This window comes from Prinia subflava, chromosome 1 (assembly GCF_021018805.1).
Source record: "Prinia subflava isolate CZ2003 ecotype Zambia chromosome 1, Cam_Psub_1.2, whole genome shotgun sequence".
In the NCBI taxonomy this organism is placed as follows: Eukaryota; Metazoa; Chordata; class Aves; order Passeriformes; family Cisticolidae; genus Prinia; species Prinia subflava.
In genome coordinates, this window is record NC_086247.1 from 6223874 (window position 1) to 6244866 (window position 20993).

The window sequence follows — 20993 nt, forward strand, 5'->3', positions numbered from 1 at the left end:
TGATATGAATTTGGACACAGAAATATATATATGCACAGCGCAGCCAGCATTTTTGTAAGGATGATAAAAGCTTACCTACCATGAGAAAGGTATTTTTCATTTTCGATCTCTCTAGTAAAATGATATTTTTGAACTTAACTAGCAAAATTTCATAGTGATGTCAACTTACATTTCCTCTAAGTCTGCCCTAACTCAGAGTGGGTCAGCAAACACAACCATACATCACACTGTTCCTGTTCTTGAGCTCCCTTTGTCAAAAAGATGCCCCTCCTAAGGTTTGATGCGAAAAGTGAAGGCTGCAGGCTGTGATGGTTTGTTTGGTGGGGTTTTTTGTGCAGCTTGCTCTTTTCTTTATCAGAGTGAAATATGTTGGGTGGATGGGTTGTTGCTGTGCTAATCACCACCAGCTGCTCGTCCCTGGCGCACAGCTACAGGTGCAGCAGTTTTGCTGCTGAGCTCTAGGCCTTCAATCTGCTCTTGCAATACAGCTCCGCAACAAAAACTTTTTTTCTCTCCTTTGTAAATATTCAAGGAGCTCATCTGAAAGGCTTCTTTAGGCAAAATATATTATCCTCTTCATTCTCTCAGGATTTTTTTTACTCAGGAAGAAAGCATAGTAAGTTAAACAATAGTGGTGACTGGATAGGAAATGACAATCACTGTGTGTCCTGTTGGATAAATATGATCGTTTGCATGTTATTTCTTGTGTCTTAGTAGGGGTTCTGACAAAGCAAATTGAAGCAATATTGAAAGGACACATTCAATCTCTTTCTTCATCCTAAAGGACCGTAGCGAGGCAGCAAAATTATAAACATGAATAAGGAAAGTAACTAACTAAATCAGCAGGTAGATTAATAGAAGATAAAAATAGATGCATATACTACTAAATTAATCCTCCAAGGAATAAGATGGTAAAATATTCTGTTACTATTTCTTCTGGCCAACCAATGACAGCAAATATTATTTGTTCTCTGTGCAGGGAAAAGAACTGCTAATGTCTAGTTTCATCCAAATAATATACAATACAAGGTATATATACAATCCACTTTGTCATATCTAGCAATTTTGGGTGTGTTGCTGGCAAGCAGCATCCCATTCCAGCTGACAAAAAGATATTTACTAATATCTACACTAGCCACCATCTTGTCATTCCAAATGGTCTGCTTCTGAACAGCTTTATTTAGGAGGTCTGCATAGGTTTGGGTATTTGTGGTAGGTGTTGTTGGATAAATATTCCTCGAAGTTAGAACTTAATGATGTGTCTCCTGTCCCGGTTTTTGTTGAGATAATTTTCTTCTTGGTAGCTGGTATAGTGCAGTATTTTGAATTTAGTATGAGAATGCTGGTAACACACTGATGTTTTGGCTGTTGCTCAGTAATGTTTACTCTAAATCAAGGACTTTTAGTCTCATGCCCTGTCAGAAGAAGTGTTCAAGAAGCCATGAGGGAGCATGGCCAGGAAAGGTGACCCAAACTGGCCAAAGGGATATTCCACACAGGAGAATGTCATACCAGTAAATAAATCAGGGGGAGTTGTCTAAAATGAGGGAGTTGTCTGGGAGCCACCCATTACTGATCAGGCACCAGCTGGGCATTGGTCAGTGGGTGGTGAGCAACAGTATTTTGCATTACTTGTTTGTCTTGAATTTTGCACCTCCTTCTCTCTCCCCTATTCATTTCTAGTGTTAGTATTACATTTTTGTTATTATATTTTTATTTATGCATTTAATTGTTTCTCTATTAGTATTATATTTTATTTTGTTTCAATGATTAAACTGTTTTGAATTCACAAAGTCTACATCATATTTTGGATTCTCTTCCCCACTGAGGAGTGCAGAAGAAATTGTGTGGAACTTAGTTGCCAGCTGGGGTTTATCTGTGGCATCTACACAATAAAACCTTTCACAATTAAAATCATGGGATTTAAAGGTTTGGAAGGGACCTTTAAGGTTATCTAGTTTCAAATCTCCCTACTATGGGCAGGGACACCTCCCACTAGACCAGGTTGCTTCAGTCCTTATCCCACTTGGGTTTGAACACTGCCAGGACCAGGACATCCACAACCTCCCTGAGCACCCTGTTCCAGTGTCTCACCACCTTCACAGTAAAGAATTTCTTCCCCTCTTTCAGTTTGTACTCATTACTCTGTGTCCTGTCACTATATTTTCTGATGAAGAGTCCCCCTCTGGCTTCCTTGTAGGGGCCCTTCAAAAACTGGAAAATTGTTAAGATTTCTCAATGCAACATTCTCTATTCAACACTTGCAGCATTTACTATGTTGTCAACGATTAAATTTCCATCCTCTTTACTTGTCATTGCTAACTATATTCTTAAGCATAAAACTAGGTCTTCTTTGTTTTTCTTTTTTCCCATAAGAAATAAATTTTTGGGGATTAGTAGATTAAACGAGGGACTAAGTGCTAATTTTGGGATTTTGGGGTTTTTTTCTTTATCTGACAAGAGGTAAAACTGATGTGTTGAAAATGCCTGAAAAATCACAGCACAAGCAGTACCAGATTCCCTGGGAGCAAGGAACTATTTAATGAGCAAAAGGAAGAGCAACTATTTTGCAAGTAATTTATAAAGACCTTAAATGCCCAAAGAGCTCTGTTACCCATAGCAGTGGAGAAGGGATGAGCAGGGGAAGAAGATACATCAAGAACTAACACACAACCAACTAACCAAGAAAACACAGGGTTATGAATGACAATCATAAAAGGGTAGTTCTAAAGTAAAAGACAGTATGAAATTATGGTTATCATATTATACCAGAGAGACTACTTTATTCTTTGTTTTGCATTTTTGGTGGTGGTGTTTTACTGGATTTTGTCTCCTGGACATGCTTTAAAAAAAAATATCAAACTCTTTATAACTGTTGTATAATTCACTTAGTTGAATGCCAGACTTTTCTTTCAGGAATCCTGACAACACTAATCAGAATGAGAAGCAGACTAGACCTACAGGATCATCAACTGCCACTGAAGATAGGATAAAAAAAATCCCACAGTTCAAATGAATAGTTTGGGGTTTTTTTCTTTCTTACTTGCTGAAAACAAAACAGAGGCATTGATAGAACAGAGAGGGGAGCAAACACCAACAAGAATCCAAGGTATTTTGAGAAATTAATAGTGTGTGGAAAGTCTCATTTTAAGGAAAAAATCACAACAGCAAGAAATTCAGTCTAGGATCTAAAATTCTTTCATCCATCTGTCACTAATTAAAAAGAATGTCAAAGAACATATGGTCTGGAAACTACAGGGAGGTAAAAAACAAAACCAAAGGAGCTGCACTAAGGCTGCACTTAACAGTTTTCAGTAGGTGCCTGACAAATCCCCAGAAAGGTAGGTAAAGGACAGGAAGGTGATTTGGAATGAAGGACCAAATGAGTTTCTTTCTTTTTCTTATACTGCAGATCTCAGAAGTGTTAAAAAACTTTCCTTGGAAAACACAACGGAGGCAGGCTGAGAGGGAAGCCAGGCTCCTTCTGTTAGATTGTGTGTCAATGTTTTTCCATGAACCTCATCCTTTTATAATTGCTTTTGTTGATCATCTCTTCCTCTAAATTTTGCTGACTGCTGTATTAAAAAATCATGATTGACTTTTTCTATGCCTTTACATTGAGTTCATTAATATAGAATATAGTTTTCAGGAATTTAAAGCCTCTTACTTTTTCAACAATAATGGTCTCTAATCTCTTAAGATTGAACAGGAAAATGAGAGAAGAGAATGAAATATTTTGCTTTAATAAACAACATTATGTGAAAAGTATTACATTTGGAATTTTAAATGAATATTTTTTATTACCAGCACTTATTGTAGACAGCATCTCGTTCAGTAGTCAGTCACATATCACTTTTTCTTTCTTTAGCTGTTTGCATAATGGTGTGTATCCTTTAACAACATAATCATACCTTTCTCATAATTCAATCTTATTGCATTTTGAGTTTTATATGAAGAGTATTATATTACTCTGCAATTTATCTTTTCTGCTTTTCCTCCTCAGAGAAATTTTCCACTCATTATCAGCCCTTCTTCCATGTTCATCCATATTCCTAGCAATTTTCCTTTCTCTCTGGCAGAAGTTTTTTGGGGGAAGGAAACATGGAATAATATAGTAGTTAATCTGCAGGACATGCATTCTTATCAAGAACTTTTAAAAAAACTCTCAAAACTCAACCCTCAAAACCCACTATTTTTTATAACCAAGACTCTATATCTGGAAAAGTCCTTTAAATTAAGTTCCCTGGCTTTTAAAACCAAATAAATAAATGCTTGCAAAACTAAGAGCAATCACCTTATTTGCTTAAAAGCATTTTGTTTTCTTAATAATACTGAAAAACTACCGACTTTATAGGCTTTTTGATATAAAAGATCATTGCAGAATCAAAACATTTTAAATGTTACAAAAATATACCATGTTTGGTATATGAATGCTTCTTCAAAATTTAATCCATGAAATGTGATGAGTTGCACATTTGGTTTTTTATCTTTTTTTTTTTTTTTTCAGGACTTGCTTCCAAATTCTCTAGAAATCTAAATTGTGAACATTGCTTGCAGTTGAGCACATCCTTATATAGCAGATCCTTTCTTTTATGTTCTCATTCATCCATCATTCACAGATTGCTGGAAGCTGAGGAAGTGTACATAAGGGGGGAGGGAGAAGGGAAGATGCCACATACATTTCCTCTGTTCTTATACATTTCTGTAGGCATTTGCTGCTGGTAAAGAACATTTCAAGGCAAGACAGAACTTTGATCTGATTCAGCAGAGGTGTGACTTTCCCCTGTTCATCTTCTGTCTAGATGGATACCACAGACCTGAAAAATACCAAGTTCACAACTGACTAGTCTTGAATAAGAACATAGGAAAATACCCACAGGCTTTGTCCGAGACATCCCCAAAAATGCTCAAAACCTCAAAAATTTACATTTTTGAAAAAGATGATTTCTAGTTTCTGTCTTTTACTCTGCCTGTACCTCCTGGAGTTCTTCAGGATCTTCACCATACGTATAACATGAGACCTTCACATACCTCCCCATCTATCTAGGTTGCTATAATAAAAAAGGAAGAGGTAGGGAGAGAGAACAGTTTTATTTAATGCCTCTGGTCTGGTACCTCCATTTCCATTGCCTGGTTCTGCCTGCACAGTCCCTGACAGTTGGGCTGCAGAGCACACAGAGAGAAGAGCTTAGCAGAAAGATGGGTCAGCAGAGGTGGCCAGATCACACCCAGACCATAGTGTGGATGTAGAAATGTACTCTCTCTGGTATAGCATGCTGGTTTTATTTAAATTTAGTTAATCTTCCTCCCAGTAGCTAGCATGGAGCTGTGCTTTGGATTTGTCCTAGAAACAGTGTTGATAATTCTGGGTTGTTTTTGTCAACAGTGCTTTCACAGAATCAAGGCATTTTCTGCTCTTCACCCCACACCACCAGGGAGGAGGCCGGGGTTGCACAAGGAGCTGGGAGGGAACACAGCCAGGACAGCTGACCACAACTGACCCAGGGGATATTTCAGACTACATGGGGTCATGCTCAGCATATAAAGCTGGGGTAGAAGGAGCAGTAGGGGGATGTTTGGAGTGATGGCATTTGTTTTCCCAAGCCTCCCTTATGTGTAATGAGGCCCTGCTGTCCTGATGGCTGAGCACCTGCCTGCCCACCCAAATTAGTCAGTTAATTCTTTGTTTTGCTTTTTTTTTTTTTAATATGCATGGCTTTCACTTTACCTATTAAACTTTCTTGTTCTCAAGCCATGAGTTTTCTCAGTTTAATATTTCTGACTCTCTCCCCTGTCCTACAGGGAGAAAGTGAGTGCATGGCTGTGTGGGGCTGACTTCCCAGCAAGGGTTACACCACAACATATAGAAATGTACTAGTGACCCCACTCTGATACAAGAAATATTTCTTTCATTCCACAGTAAAACCTTGATTTTCTCTGGTGTGCAAACCTTCATTTTCATTGATGAGAATTACAGATCCAAACACAGTGACAATGAAGACTACCCTCTAAAAAACACTCTGTGCAAAATGACCATCTGCTTTAACTTCCCAAGGAAATGCTCCTTACATTTCACTCTGAAAATTAGAATAGCTTGCATTTGTGCTTCTTTATTCTTTCACTTCAAGGTGTTTTTTTTACAGAGCAAGGCTTTTGCTTGCCACTGTACTCTGTACTCTACTCATGGTCAAACATAGGTAAGACCAAATTCATAATCAGAATTTTTTCTTAATAACATATAAATTACTTTCTAGAATTCAACTGATTGCTTGAGAGCTTGGTCTGCTGCACCTCATCAAAATCCAATTTGATCTTGGATTTGAAAAATTAGTAAGATTCTGAATCATTGCTGAGATTTGTGAAAGTGGGACATTTTGGCTTTTGTGTGATGTGTTCAGCCTTGAAGAGCTAAGGTCTGAATTCTTTTGTTCTTCAATTGTACTTCAAAACAGAGCAGTGCCTATGCTCTGCTGCTCTGCTCTTCAAGCACCCTGATTATTGAAATGGAACAATCACACATCAGATTACAATGAATTTAAATTATTTTTTCTGGCTGGGTTCAGAAAAGTAGGAATTATGCCATTTTTTTACTCATTTAAAAATGCTTTTAAGCCCTGTTGTGGTATTTTTAATGTCAAAAGACAAAAAGGTGGAAAAAGATGGGACTGAGGAACAAAAATTGAGAGAAAAAGTCCAGAATATAAATAAAAATCTCTGGAATTATAAACCAAAATATATGTATTGTGTTCTTGATTTTTTTTTTGTTTGTTTTTTGGGGGTTTTTTTTGTTTGTTGCTTTGGTTTGGTTTGGTTTGGTTTGTTTTTTTTCTCAAATCTCCATGTCTTCTGGGTTTTATATTAGTTATGGGTACAGTAAATGACTACTTAAACAATTGAATGGGAAAGTTTCCAACCAGACCATTATGATATATATATAAGAGACAGGAAGAAATCAGTGCCCTCTTTGCTCAGGCATTTTGACCAGCAGAAGGATTCAAGGGGAAGTCAGTGGATGAGGGAGGAGTCAGTGATTTCTAGAGAGAAATCAACCCCTGTAAAGCTGTGGGATCCAAGAAGACACATCCAAGGCTACTGAAAGACACAGCCAATGTCCTTGAAAGCCACTCTGTCAACAGACTGGGGAGATCTGCAAAGATTCCTCGTGAATGTAGAAAAGGATTTATCACACACCTTTTTCAAAAGGTGACAATGCAGAAGACTATACAACAATTACACAAGTGTCAGGGAAAATCATGGAGTGAATCCTTTCAAAACCACTTTTCTGGAGACATAAAAAAAGAAAGTGATCTGTAACAATTAGCATGAATTTATCATGGGTAAATCTTGCATGACCAACTGTGATTTGTGACTGTGTTTGTGGCTGAGGGAGGCATGCTGGACATTTGCTTTGATTTCTGAGAGGTTTTTGACATTGTTTCTCAAACTTTTCTGCTTATTCAAGTGAACGTATCTGGGCAACCAGATGTATTAAACATAGGTTAGGTGGCTGGTCTCGGAGAACAGTTGTTAAGGGACTGTATTCAACTATAGAATGGTCACAAGTAGCATAAATGTCTATTTGGGATCTTGGGACACCTTTTAACTCTATATAGTAAAGTAGGAAATAAGTGATAAATATCACCAAATATTCAGTGATATTTAAGAAAGAGTAAAACCCGATGAACAGCAGATGGGAGTAAGGAATGAGAAAAACCTGAGAGGAAATGCCGTGCAGACACCAAGGTTAGTGAAGAAGGAGGCAGAGGTTTGGTGAGAGGGGTTGGGGGAAGGGGTGCATTTGAGGTCAGCCAAGATCAGAACCCACTCATGCTATGGTGTTCTCTACTTTAAATTTTCTACCTTTTCAATAATTATACATTTTTCATGCCAGTGGTTATCTCCATTTACGAGGATGTTGCCAAAATTCTTCCAGTTGTCAATAGAAAATCAAATGTATAAAGAACAGACAAATGTCTATTTATAATAAGAAATGTATCCCCATCTAGATAACATACCTTAAACTCCTGCTATTTTACTTCCAGTAAGGAGAAATCTCTCTTCTCTAGACAGAACCAGAGAGTGTCATTGCTGTTGTCATTGTTAAGCCAATCTTGAAAGAGTGAAACTACAATTGTTACTGTGGATTAGCAAAGGGAATATTTTCACTGACAGACCAGGGTGTTGCAGGACAGTGGTCATTGGCAGAAGACAAACGATTTGGCAGCTGGTTTGTTTGACTGGTTTTGCTGCTTCATTTTCATAGTGTTTGCATATCCAATTGCTTTTTGGCAGAAAATTAACAGCATACTGGGATGGATTTCTGGCTGATTTAAAGATGTGTGACTGGCGTGAAATCACTAATGGTTCAATCCATCAATTAAAAACCCGGCCGTCTTTAGCCTAGGTTGCTCTTTATTTTTCATAGTGGAAAAACTGCTAATCCCCAAAAGGTTATTGTCTCTTCAAGATCTGGTTCTGAAATACAAATTGTCAGCTCACATACAAATGTTTCACAATAATCATAAAATGAAGTTAATTTCCAGAATCTCCTAATCACCATGGTAACACACTCAGGCAAGCAGAACTAAGAAATGGAGGTACCTTGAAAGATTTTTTTTCTAAAAAAATGGAAGGTCATTCATGCTCTGACTATAGAAAGGATTTTTGTGGATATTTTCATGGATAATCTTCAAGTCTACCTTTTCTTCCATGAAATGGCTCTGGAACCAGCATGTACTAAAAAACAAAAAGGTAGCAATTCCATTTCAAATATCCCACTAGTATTAGGTTTCAAAATTTTACATGTAAGGCAGAATCTATCTTCTTCTTCCAGAAGCAGGCCCACAGAGGTAAGGCCACATTCTTTGCAGCGAGAATGCTGAAACTAATGCTAAACAAATCCTTTTTCTTTGCTTGGAAAGTGAAAAAAGAAAAAAAACAAACTAAAAATAGAAAGGTATTTGTCATGTCTTTGACACTTTCTATTTCACCTTCTGAGGCTACACTTGCAACTTTGTAGGGCACAACTTGGATCCCGGCTGAGTGGCCTCTAAGTGTGTCTCTGTTTTGTGAAACGTTGCCAATGAAGTGGTCTTCAAAATTTTTCAGCAATATTGTGTGACTCATCTGAACACTTGCCCAAAATTGCTAATGTGCCCTTGATGATGAAACTTATTTTGCTGTGAGAAATAATGCAGTGTGTGCAAATGAACCTGACTTCATTATGATGAGTTAGCTGATTGTTGTATAAGCCTTCACAAGTCTTTACTTTTTGTTTTGTTTGATCTTTTTTAACCCTGCAGACTATTTTCCATGAAAAATACTTGAAGAATTTTTATGGAGATTTTTGGTTTTGTTTTTATTTCTTTCAGTGTGAAATGGTATAGCCCAGTAAATTTTGAACCTGGAAACACAAAGGTGTAAGATTCCTGAGCAGTCTCTTCCCTCTTGGGTCACTCTCATTACTGTGTTTTCTACAAGACAGTGGTGTCACAGCAGCTTCAAGGTGGTCAGATAGTCTCTGGGCATAAGAAATTTTCAGGTAATTTTTCCATTTCTTTGGAGTGAGGGTTGGAGGGGGAGGTTAATAATTCATGATTTACAGACAGCTGAGCACTACACGTTAACTTATGGCAAGTGACTATATATTACAAAATACTTAATGTGCAGTTCCTGCTAAAAAATTGATCATGCACAAGCGTAAATTATTGATAACATGTTTTCTGTTGTCTGCTAAATTTGCACCCAATCCACATCTTGCCAAAAGCCAAATACACCTATTTGAGAGCTAACAAAATAGGAAAAGGGTAATGACTGCTGCAATTGCTGTGCAGCTGGGCCTCCCCAGATTGCATATACTCAGCAAACTTGCTCAGGACACTGTTGTGTTCTTTTTTGGTGTTAATTGTTCTGAGTAAGTACAGAAAACAAAATATTCCTCATGCAAACACAGCAAAAGAATGAATACATGACAAGCCTATTGCTTTGCTGCAGCACAAAGTACTTCTATAATTTGTCCTACATTGTCTTTTCTCTGCTGCTCCATGCATGTCTTTAGTACCTGCGTGTTTTCTATTACCTGTATTCCTTTACCCCTTACATGTTTGCTTCACTGAAATCTGCTATGAACTCTGCTTCACCACTGTACTCATTACAGGGAGGGCTGGCAGAGTGGCCCTTTCATCCTTTCTGTGCTACTGCTCTTCCTCAGCCATGGAGTTTACCTTACAGATTGAGAAGGACAGTGAGCACAGAAGGCACTCAATCACACTCAACCTCAATATTGCATTTATTTCCTCCTTATTTCCTTTATTGCCATTTATTGCATTCCAGGGAATGTTTATTCAGTGAAATATTTGGGATTTGATAAGGAATTTTCTTTCTTCCTCTCCAGATTGTGAGCACAGACCAGAGTTTTAGTGTTAAGGATAAACCAAGAAACACCTCATAAAAATGCTTTTCATTTTTAGATATGTTTAGTTTCCTTGAATCTGATACCTATATAGCACAGAATCAAATAGTTAAACTGAATCAAAAGTCAAGCAGCAAGGTAAGTGACTCTGAATTTCCCCTCTCCCCGCTCTTTCCTCTGAGGCAGACTTTCATGATTAGTCATTTCAGATCTGTCAGAAAAGAAAAAACAGGAAAAAAATCTGTGTCCATGCACAATAAAGTTGTGATAAAATTAATAAAAATATTCTCATTTTCATAACTACTGTGTTTAAAATGAGGAAAAAAACCTATAAATGCATGTGGGCAAAGAAATTAAAAACTGTGGCTCATTAGTCAGGAAGAAAGCATGGAAAAAAGCTCCAAAACAAACACTGAGAAAGTAGACAGGGAACAAGACAATGATTCTTGTATTTGTTAACAGATAGAGACAGTAGTGGAGCTACATCAGGAGGCAGTCCAAATTTATTTGAGATGGGAGGAGGTAAACAACTTCAATCTGAACAGGTCACACCCAAGTCCTACTGAACTCTAGACTGACCTTCTTCAACTCTCTCCCCTTTATCTACTACAGCCAGATAACACAAAGTATGTGTTGACAGTTTTTAGCAGCCACAGTTCTTCTGCTGTGGTAGAACAGATTAATTCTATTGCAGGGAAAAGAAAAAAAAAAGAAAAAAGAAAAAGAAAAACCCTACAACCATATTGATCTGGGCTTCTTACAAGTGCCTGAAAAAATGCAATCTCTCTTCAAAGAAATTATAGTATGAAAATAATGTGGTTCCAGGTGGCTGCACATGGACAGACTGAAGAATGCAAGAAAATACTGAATAATATCAAAGAAGTCACCTATCACAGAGTACTGCCAGTGCATGTTCTGCCTTCAGGTACAAGGGTTTAGATACAAAAAATAGAATGTTTATCTTCCTGCACAGAAGATGGCAACCTTTCAATAGATTCAATTAAACGCCATCTGAAAATTCAGTTCAGCTCATTTCTCTATTCTATTCTATTCTATTCTATTCTATTCTATTCTATTCTATTCTATTCTATTCTATTCTATTCTATTCTATTCTATTCTATTCTAATTTCTATTTCTATTTCTATTTCTATTTCTATTTCTATTTCTATTTCTATTTCTATTTCTATTTCTATTTCTATTTCTATTATTTCTATTATTTCTATTCTTGTCAGTCTTAATCTTATTTTTATTCTTTCAGACCATCTTTCTATATATAAAGGCTTTCCACAGTGTTTTAAATGATATGACTAACAACTCTCAGGTCTTGATTTTTTTCTCCACTGCCCCCTGGGAAAGAAACACCTGTAATGATGTGACTTATTTTGCTTTGTGTTCTCCTTTTCTTCAGATGCACATTGCCAGGTATTGTTACAGAAAGCACTTCGAGTGAGAAGTGGTGACACTTATGGCAGTTCCAAGTTCCTGAAGTGAATTACTTCACAGCCTTGGACTGCCCCCTGAAAATATTCCATTTTTCTCTCGTTTGCTCTCCTGTACCTGCAGACAGCTCCTTGCACCAAGGGACTAAAACTGTCAACCAAATTCTTCATCTCAAAGATTTAGGTGATTTTTTTTTCCTTAAGTATCCTAAGCCAAGAGCGAGAATACTTTGCAGAGAACATGCAAGACCTTGAACTTCATTCATTTTCTAACAAAAGCCAGTGAAGAGCAGAGTGCTGCCCGTATGGCTCTGGAGATGTACAATAGTAGCATATCTCATTTAATAATTTGATTGTAAACCTCATGCCCTGGCAACCCAAATTGCCATGGAAAACTGAGAGGTGAGGAAAACATGAAACCACATCATCCATTTGAATGTGACACAGTCTTTTACTTTGAACTGACATTATCTGTATTTGAGACAATGTAAGTGTGAGAAATCCATATTCACTGAGAAGCAAACTTGCCAGTATTATGAATTTTCAAAATTTAAAAATATAATTTAAAAAATATTATAAATAATATTGATTTTTCCTCTCTTCTGTTTTTTAAGCTGTTAGGATTTATTTGTTAGTTTATTTCTTTATTTGTTAGTAAAAGTAAAACCAGAAATAATTCTGTTACTCTTTCACTGATTTAGTTTACACAAATCTTCCGAGGGAAAATATGGTTTTATATATATATATATATATTGCTCACACACACAATCTGTATATGTCTTTGTATGCAATTAGTAGGAGAAAGATGTATCAGGAAAGTAATATTGGAAACAAGCAGGGTGGTAAGCTGGGTCTGAAAATTTTGGCTCCAAGACCTTGCATGTGTGATTCAGATTGAGGTACAGTAGATTAGAATCCAAATTTTTTTTTTTTTGCAAAATCCTATTTGGCTCTGAAAATTTCATTTTTTATGTTGCAAAGTGAAATCAAAACTGAGAGCAGGAAAGAGCCAGTAAAATGGCTTCTCCTGTGATAACTGAACTCTTCTCTCATGGCCCATTCTCATCAAATATGCTGCAAAATCAATGCACAAGAGAATAAAAATGTACCTATAAAAAAGCTAAAGATAAACCCCATTTTATAGATTACAAAATGTAGATTTTTTCCTCCTGTCTTTCCATCACTCTCTGAATAAAAGTATTTTAGGACATTTGAAACCACTGTTAATTCGGCTGACTCAAAAGGAAGCTGTTTCATTACTAGCTATTCATTTACACCACACTGATGCAAATAACTGTACCATGCAAATGATCACCAAAGCAGAATTGATGCTAAACTTTTATCTAGACTTTAATAAGAAAATAGTCTCTTTTAGGTATCTTCATTTGCTGGCATGCTTTTGGTTTTCAAGTAGATGCACACCATCACATTTGGAAAACACAATCCATCAAACTGATTACTTGAAAATGTTGATTGCTTATGAAAATGCAAGCATCTTACATATTTTCAATTGAAGACATGACAGCTACAGGAGAGACATAATTTAATTTCAAAGTCTATCTCAGAGAAATCTCTCAGAAAAAACACATGAAACTGGGATAAGAATTTAACTTTCAGCCAGAGTATTTTTCCCTTGAGCTTGTAATTCAGGACAATTTTCTATAGATATTGTTTTTTCTCATCAATTTTTCTTCAAGCAGGGAAAACTACCATTTATTCTAATCTGCCACATTTCTTAAAACTCAGTGAATTATTTTAGCTCATTATATACTCTTAATGCAAAATCATTTACTGGAATCAGTAAATTCAGGTAGGGGAGAATACTCCTGTAATATACTAAAGTTTGAGATACAGTTTGAGGTATGTTTTCCTGTTCTCATATGATTTGCTATGTTATAGCCAGAAAAAACTTGAAGTATTCAGGAATAGATGGACTTACTTCTATGAGAAACTAATTATTTTAGTTTAATAATCTTGATGGTGAACTTTACCACCTTTAATCCTTGCTCAACTTTCTCCTCCTTTCAGAAGCAGTTACACATAATTTTCTACTATTCTATTCCTCAAAGGTTTTTGTTTCTACTCAGTCTTTTTTATGCAGCATATTTAAATAGCACATAAAACATGAACTAGTTTCAATAAGAAAACAATCTGCTGGTGGTGATGTACCTAGGCAGTTCTAAGGGCAGCCAGGTCCTCTGGAGCTGAAGTCTAATCTTCAAGGATCTAAACAAGGGGTTCAAGTGAGTGTTTGGACTGTAATGTCTGTGCTTTAGATGAATAAGAACTTCCTTGATTTCAAGTTCAACTAACCTTTTAACTTACTCTGAGAACTCTTGCTTACTCTAATCTTCCGTTTGAACCCTATTTAAAAGTGTTCAACTCTCTCTAGCTGTCCATATTCATTTTCTGAAAGGTTTTGGGAGGGTTATTCCTTCACTAAACTACCAGATCAGCTGTTTGAATGCACTGTAGAGAATTTTTATCTTATATGCTCCAAAACCTGTGCTTGATGCAGAGTCAAGGGGGTTTTTTCTGGGTTTGGGCTGAGGAACTTGGAGGCAAACCTCCATTTCATAAGGCTAGTGGAGGGGCCAAAGCACAAGTCTTGTGAGGAAAAGCTGAGGAATCTGGGGATATTTAGCCTGGAGTAGAAGAGGCTCAGGGGGAATATTATCAGTCTAGAAAGGTGGCTGTAGTCAGGGGGGGAGACAGTCTCTTCTCCCAGATAACAATTGATAGGACAAAATGAAATGGCCTCAAGTTTCACCAGGGGATGTTTAGATTGGATCTTAGAAAATGTTTCTTCCCACAAAGGGTTGTAACAAACTGCCCAGGTGTTGGAGTCCTGGAAACTTAGAATTTGGGGTTTTAGTGTATAGTAATACATATGAGTTAAGATGGAGGTTTTGGGGTGTTGTCTTTGTCCTTCTTCTTAACTTTTTTCTTCCCCCTTCTTCTCGGGTTTGGGTGATCTTTTCTGGCTGGTTAGTGAAAGCCTGCATTGAGGACATTGCGTGATCTTTAATTGGGTTGTAAAAAAAAATATCTTAGGTGTCAGGTTTTAGCTGGTTTTGCTTATTGTTTAAACATCCTTGAAACAAGTTAGAAGAGGCCATTTTCTTGCCTTCTTTAACAGGGTTCACACCTCTTGAAACTGTAACTTAGATAAGAAATAATAAACATTCCAAGACAGAACTCGACATCTGTGTTTCCCATGTATCTTTAGCTTTATCCATGACCTTGGAGCAGGAAAGAGCCAGGAATTCCAACACCCAGGGAAGTGGTGGAGTCACCATCCCTGGAAGTGTTCAGAAAACATGTGAATTTGGCACTTAAAAATGTGATTTAATGGTGAACATGGTGGTGCTACATTGACAGTTGGACTTGATGGTCTTAAAAGTCTTTTCCAACCTTAATGATTTTATGATTCTATGATTCAGTGATTCCACACCCTATTGCACAGTTTACCCTGCGACAATAATGAGTGTTTAGGGCATGCTTACAGTCCCAAACCCAAGCACCTGATCTGTGTGTAAACTAATCTTCAGTACACATCACTTCTCCTGAAGTCACTTAGTTCATCGCTAAGGTAAGAAAGAAGGAAGGAAGGAAGGAAGAAAGGAAGGAAGGAAGGAAGAAAGGAAGGAAGGAAGGAAGGAAGGAAGGAAGGAAGGAAGGAAGGAAGGAAGGAAGGAAGAAAGGAAGGAAGGAAGGAAGGAAGGAATTAGGTGCCGTGGCCAACTCGAAGTGAGACAAAGGATGATTTGCTTAATTGTTTTGGAAATTTGATTGAGCTTTAACCTTTAGTACTCTTTGGTTTATGCCTTTGGAGTCATCCCTGAACCTTGTCTGATAGTGCTTTCTGGTGGGAAGAACTGCTACGTAAAATGTGAGCAGAATATCTGTGCCCTGAGCATGGCAACTGTCACAGTCTGCAACAAAAAAAAAAGCCTGACCCACTAAAATTTCAGTCAAGGACTTCAAAGAAAATTACCAATGCTTAAAAAAGGCATATCCTTAAATCTGTCTTATAAACCTTGGCCTACGATAAGCAAGCACAAAAGAAGGTCAGTCATTCTTGAGCCAAGGCATAGACTTATAACTTTATTTTAATGTCCTCAGTCCTACAATACTTATCTAATAATTCCCTACTTCATCCCCTTAGGGAAAACAATGTTTTCCCTACTTTTTATTTTTTAATCTTTCTTGTGACCCTTGTGTCTTTTTCTTTGAGAATATTTACATGGTAGCTAACACAACAGAACCTCATCCTTGACAGACAGATTTTCTTTAAGAGAAGAGAGAAAAGGAGAGAAGGAAAAAAGATTTCACAAGAAGGCATACATGCAAATCCTCCTTAATTTGTATGGAGTGCATCAGGCTAGATATTATACATACATATACACAGAAATAAAAATAATTGAAAACTGATTGAGAAAAGCAGCTAGATATGCTGAATTTTATAAAAAGTCTGTCAACCTAGTTGGCTGCTCCTAGTGTACCAGGATCATTTGTGCTGCCTTTGCAGACTCTGAGCTGTCATTCAGGGAGAGACTGGATGAAGATGCTGATGCCTTAGGAATAAATTCAAATTATTACTGTGATGAGGATGTGACCATTCCCATGCTCTCTTTGATAATGTTGCAGATATTGTTGTGACATACATTATCTTCCCAGTTGCTAACACATCTCAAGAGACAGAGGGGGAGGGGAAAAAGTCCAATCCCATGCAAGCATTTTATCTAGAAAATGAAGGTTTCCTTGCTTTATTCTCAGCCAAAAAAAAAAAAAAAAAAAAAAAAAAAAAAAAAAAAAAAAAAAAAAAAAAAAAGTAGGAGCCTGGCTTTCACAGGAAATATCTTGTCCTCCTGCAGACATGTGTCTGTAGCACCAATGTGCTAAAGATTAAAGGTTAGGTTTTGCTCTTGCTCTTGCAATGGGGAATGCTTTTTTCAGCATTCGGTCCCACAGGGGTAAAGAGCAATGCAAGGCAATGTCCTCTAATGGTTGAAAAAAGAACATCATGTCGCTTGAGGCATTCCCTTAAGAAATCAATTTGCCTCATAAGACCTCCAAAGATGTGTCACTGAGTGCCAGAGTACATGTCTGTTATGTATTTTGCCTAATCTAATAGGGCTTTTATCCAATGTGTCTTGAGATCTCCCTACTCCTGTTAAACAAAAAATTCTAGGAGTAGAAATATAGTTGTGTCAACGTGCTGTGAGCATGTGTGAAGAGGCCTGTCCTGGGAATACAAAGTGTCTCAGAAGATTTATGAATAATTCTCTGAGCAGCTTGGTCTAGTGCAAGATGTCCCAGCTCATGGCAGAGGGGTTGGAACTGGATGATCTTTTTTTCCAACCCAAGCCATTCTGTGATTCTATGATTATTTGGGGTTTTTTGTAGTGTTTGTTGGGGATGGAGCAGTTCTGCTAAAGTCTTGGGGCACCCATTGTGATGACTCTTCTGCCACAGAGATATTCCTCAAGGACATGTTGGGCTGCCATGTCCACAAGACTGAGTTATTCACCATGACTACAAAATAGACAACAAAACACACAAATAACTGTGAAAATGCCCTTGTCTGTGGATATCTAAGTCTATGGAGTAGCCTTCAAACTTCATGAGTAAAATCACATCCTAAAAAAATTAATAGAAAGGGAAATGGGAACTTTCATCAACTAGCAGAAACCCAAAATCTTGCTTTTGAAAATAAAAGAGTACGTGGACTTTATTGACGTCTTTATAAATTTATGGTATTTTTCAATTCTCATGAACATAAAAAGATGTCATATTTGGAAATGTAACTGGGGCTGTTGAGTCTCTGCAAAGAGACTTACATACTGAAAGGTAGGAGTAAAAATTTTCCCCATTTTTCCCACTGTAGTTTCCATCCGTAATGGCCCTTAATATTTCTTCATTTACTGCCTCCTCTATGTCCATTTTGAAAGATGTAACAATCCTTGCAGTGATGCAAAAAACCCACAAAAAAAAACCCCAACAAACCAAAAAACTAGACAATGAGAAAACACCACCAAAAAAAAAAAAAAAGACCAAAACAAAGAACCCAAGAAATCAATCAAACAAAAGCACACTCCACAAATAAATTAAAACTACTTTCTCAACTTTTTTCTCTCCTTGTTGCCAGGATCTTAGAACTCCATGTGGAAGAATGGAGAATATTAATAAATATATGTAAATCTAAAAATAAGGCTGATAACAGGTAGTGTGCTTTTCTATTTATTTACCAACCTAACAGAAAAAATATACTATTATACTGTATATAAACAAACAAACAAAAAAAAATCTGCCTGTGTGCACAGGAGGAAGTTAAAAAAATGACTGCTGAAAAATACACACTGCTGATAGTTTAAATTTATACACAGACACTACTACATCAAAGTAAAAAAATCCTTTATGACTTTTAAACATGAACACTATTTCAGGCTGGATTCCAATGAGGATGAAGAGGGTCACAATATTTTCAGTGCTGCTCCAAATCATTAAAGTAAACAAGACTCGGAAACATCTTTCAGCAGCTTTGCTTTCTGGCTTTCACTAGGTGCATGGGCCTCTAGTCAATCAATAATGAAAGCAGCAGGGAATTCATCACTTGTTAAAGAAAAGAATACTAAAACAAAAACAAGCAAAAATGAGGAAAGGATGGTAAGAGAAAAACAAAAAGACTCTAAGATTGCTTAAAGAAGTGTAAATGGTTTTCCTCTGCCATGCTAATGATAATTCACAGCTGGGTCTCTAGAACAAAAAGAATTTGATGAACCAGGACAAACAAACTCCCTGTGGATGCCTTTGATGATTCCATAATCTTTTGATGATTGAATTGATAAAAGTAATATCATTGCTTAAATATTTTTAGACTTCTGTGAAGCATTAGATTTTGTAGTATATACTATCTCTTTCTTAGGAAACTAAAATGATAATAAATCAACATGGTCAATATTAAATGGATGGGAATATGATTACATTATTCATCAAAGGATGAATGCATTTGTGTAGCTTTTTGCAGACAGAGCTTTTACTGATTATCTGAGGAGACACAGACTGAGTCTCATGTTCTGAGCTATAGGTCCCTATGATCTTCAGCTGATGAATTTCCTGACTATAGTTAGTGATCCTGAACAGTAAATCTTAGGTAAAGTACTTTGTCTCCTTTTCTGTATGCAGTCCAGGAAAAAAACTATGACATCCTCATGGAGATTTGGTAGAAGCTCTGGAAATATGTCTTTCCATTGCAGAGCCTGTTTTTTTAAACTTTTTGGTGATTTGGAAATTTTGTAGATACAAGAATGTGAGGGTGATTTAAGGCCATTGTCATGGTTTAACCCCAGCCAGTAACTGAGCCACTCACTCACTCTTTAACAGTGGGACGAGGAAAAAAAAATCTCAATAATTTCCATAAGGCCTTAACCTTTTTGTAATGAGTTGAGAAGTGAACTGTCTCTTGGTCATACTCTTACATGGCCAAGGTGGGAGTGGTACTGAAGTGAAGGGTGAGAGAGCAGAAAATCAATTCCCTGACAGCCTTGGAACCTTCCCTCACCTAATCAAAGCCTGAGTGGAACAATACTATTATACCTAGAGTTTTGGAAACTCTGGTCCCATTGTTACAGGAATTTTGGAAAAAAATCCAAGTATTGTAGAAACTCCAGTGATTATCAACCTGAGTATAGAATTTTTATGGATTACTAAACCCCATCATTTTGTGGTCCTATAAAAAGTGACTCTAAGTGAGGCTCTTCAAGGTCTCCAGGACCACAGGATGCAGTGCTAGCACCTCGTTCTAGCTAGGACACCTCTGAAAACTTGCAAACTTTTGAATTGGAGATACATGGTGGGCCATCAGCCAAAGCTGATGATGGGGCCTGGACTGATATCCCAAGTCCTTGAAGCTCATTAACCCTAAGCCTGTTGAGAGATGCAAAGGCACCTGATGTGAGTATTTCTGTGAACTTGAGGGTAATTTTTAAAAATATATCTTTATGCCTTCTTTATATCTGTATGTGAATTGATGTAAATACCTTATAGCATGTACAGCATAAATATTGCCCTCTTAGATCTGAAATTGTCACTGGTTAATTGTAGTAAATTCTATTGATCATCTTATAAAAATTAACTTAATCAATTGATTAAGTGCTGCTAAATCTTGTAGACAGAAACCATTGGTCAAGTCTGAGCTTAAATTTGAAAAGAGGATCCACTCTGAAACTTGTCACTCAGTGAAATGTTTCCTCTACCCTCTCCGTTGTCACCCTCACCCTTTCCATCCTCACCCTTAATATCTCCAGCCTCCACATCAATAACTTTATTCTTATCTGATTTTCCTCTGTATGTTTCATCCATGTAGTAGGGAGATAAGTGAACCTTGCCATTGAACCTCACTGTTCTTTTACAGATCTTTATGAGACCTAATTTTCCAGATACCTTTGCCAGTGATTTCTTTAAGCAGACTAAACAATTCATTTGCAATGAATTAGTGTAGTCAGCAAGATGCTAAACCAGGGTTCGTGACACTGTGTTTGGGGGAATATTTGGAGAAAATCAAAGAAAATCACAGATGTGCTAACATATTCTACAGCAACAGCAAGAAAATAGATCTCACTGAAGGATAAGAAGCAACATCTGCAGTAATGAATAAGGATTAAATGAATATGTGGCATATACAGTATAAAGCAGTTTCAGTTCACATTTGGGTACTTTGCCTATCATGTGAAAACATCAAGAGGTATACCCTTTCTACAGATGTTAGGCAGCAGTTACCATAAAATTAATAAGAAAAAGTCAAAAATAGGTTTTAGTCCTTTGTCCATTCCATACTGACAGTAAAAACAAACAAGGCCTGTGACTCACTCCATTTCAAAATTGATCTCACTCCATTTCAAAATCTTCCATTTAGCACTGCGACATCCTGGCAAACCACCTAAAGCTCTTCCATTGAAAGTCAAACTCTCCCAGAAAGGTGTCTTGAGTATATTGTGAAATGGGACTACAGATAGATTCTGTATTACAGGAACAGAAAAGTTGAGTCCAAGGTGAAAACCAGGGAAAGAAGAAGAGGGAAGTCCATTTAAAAACAATCTTCCCATATTAACTTGCTCTTTCCTTAGTCTCATATGCACTGA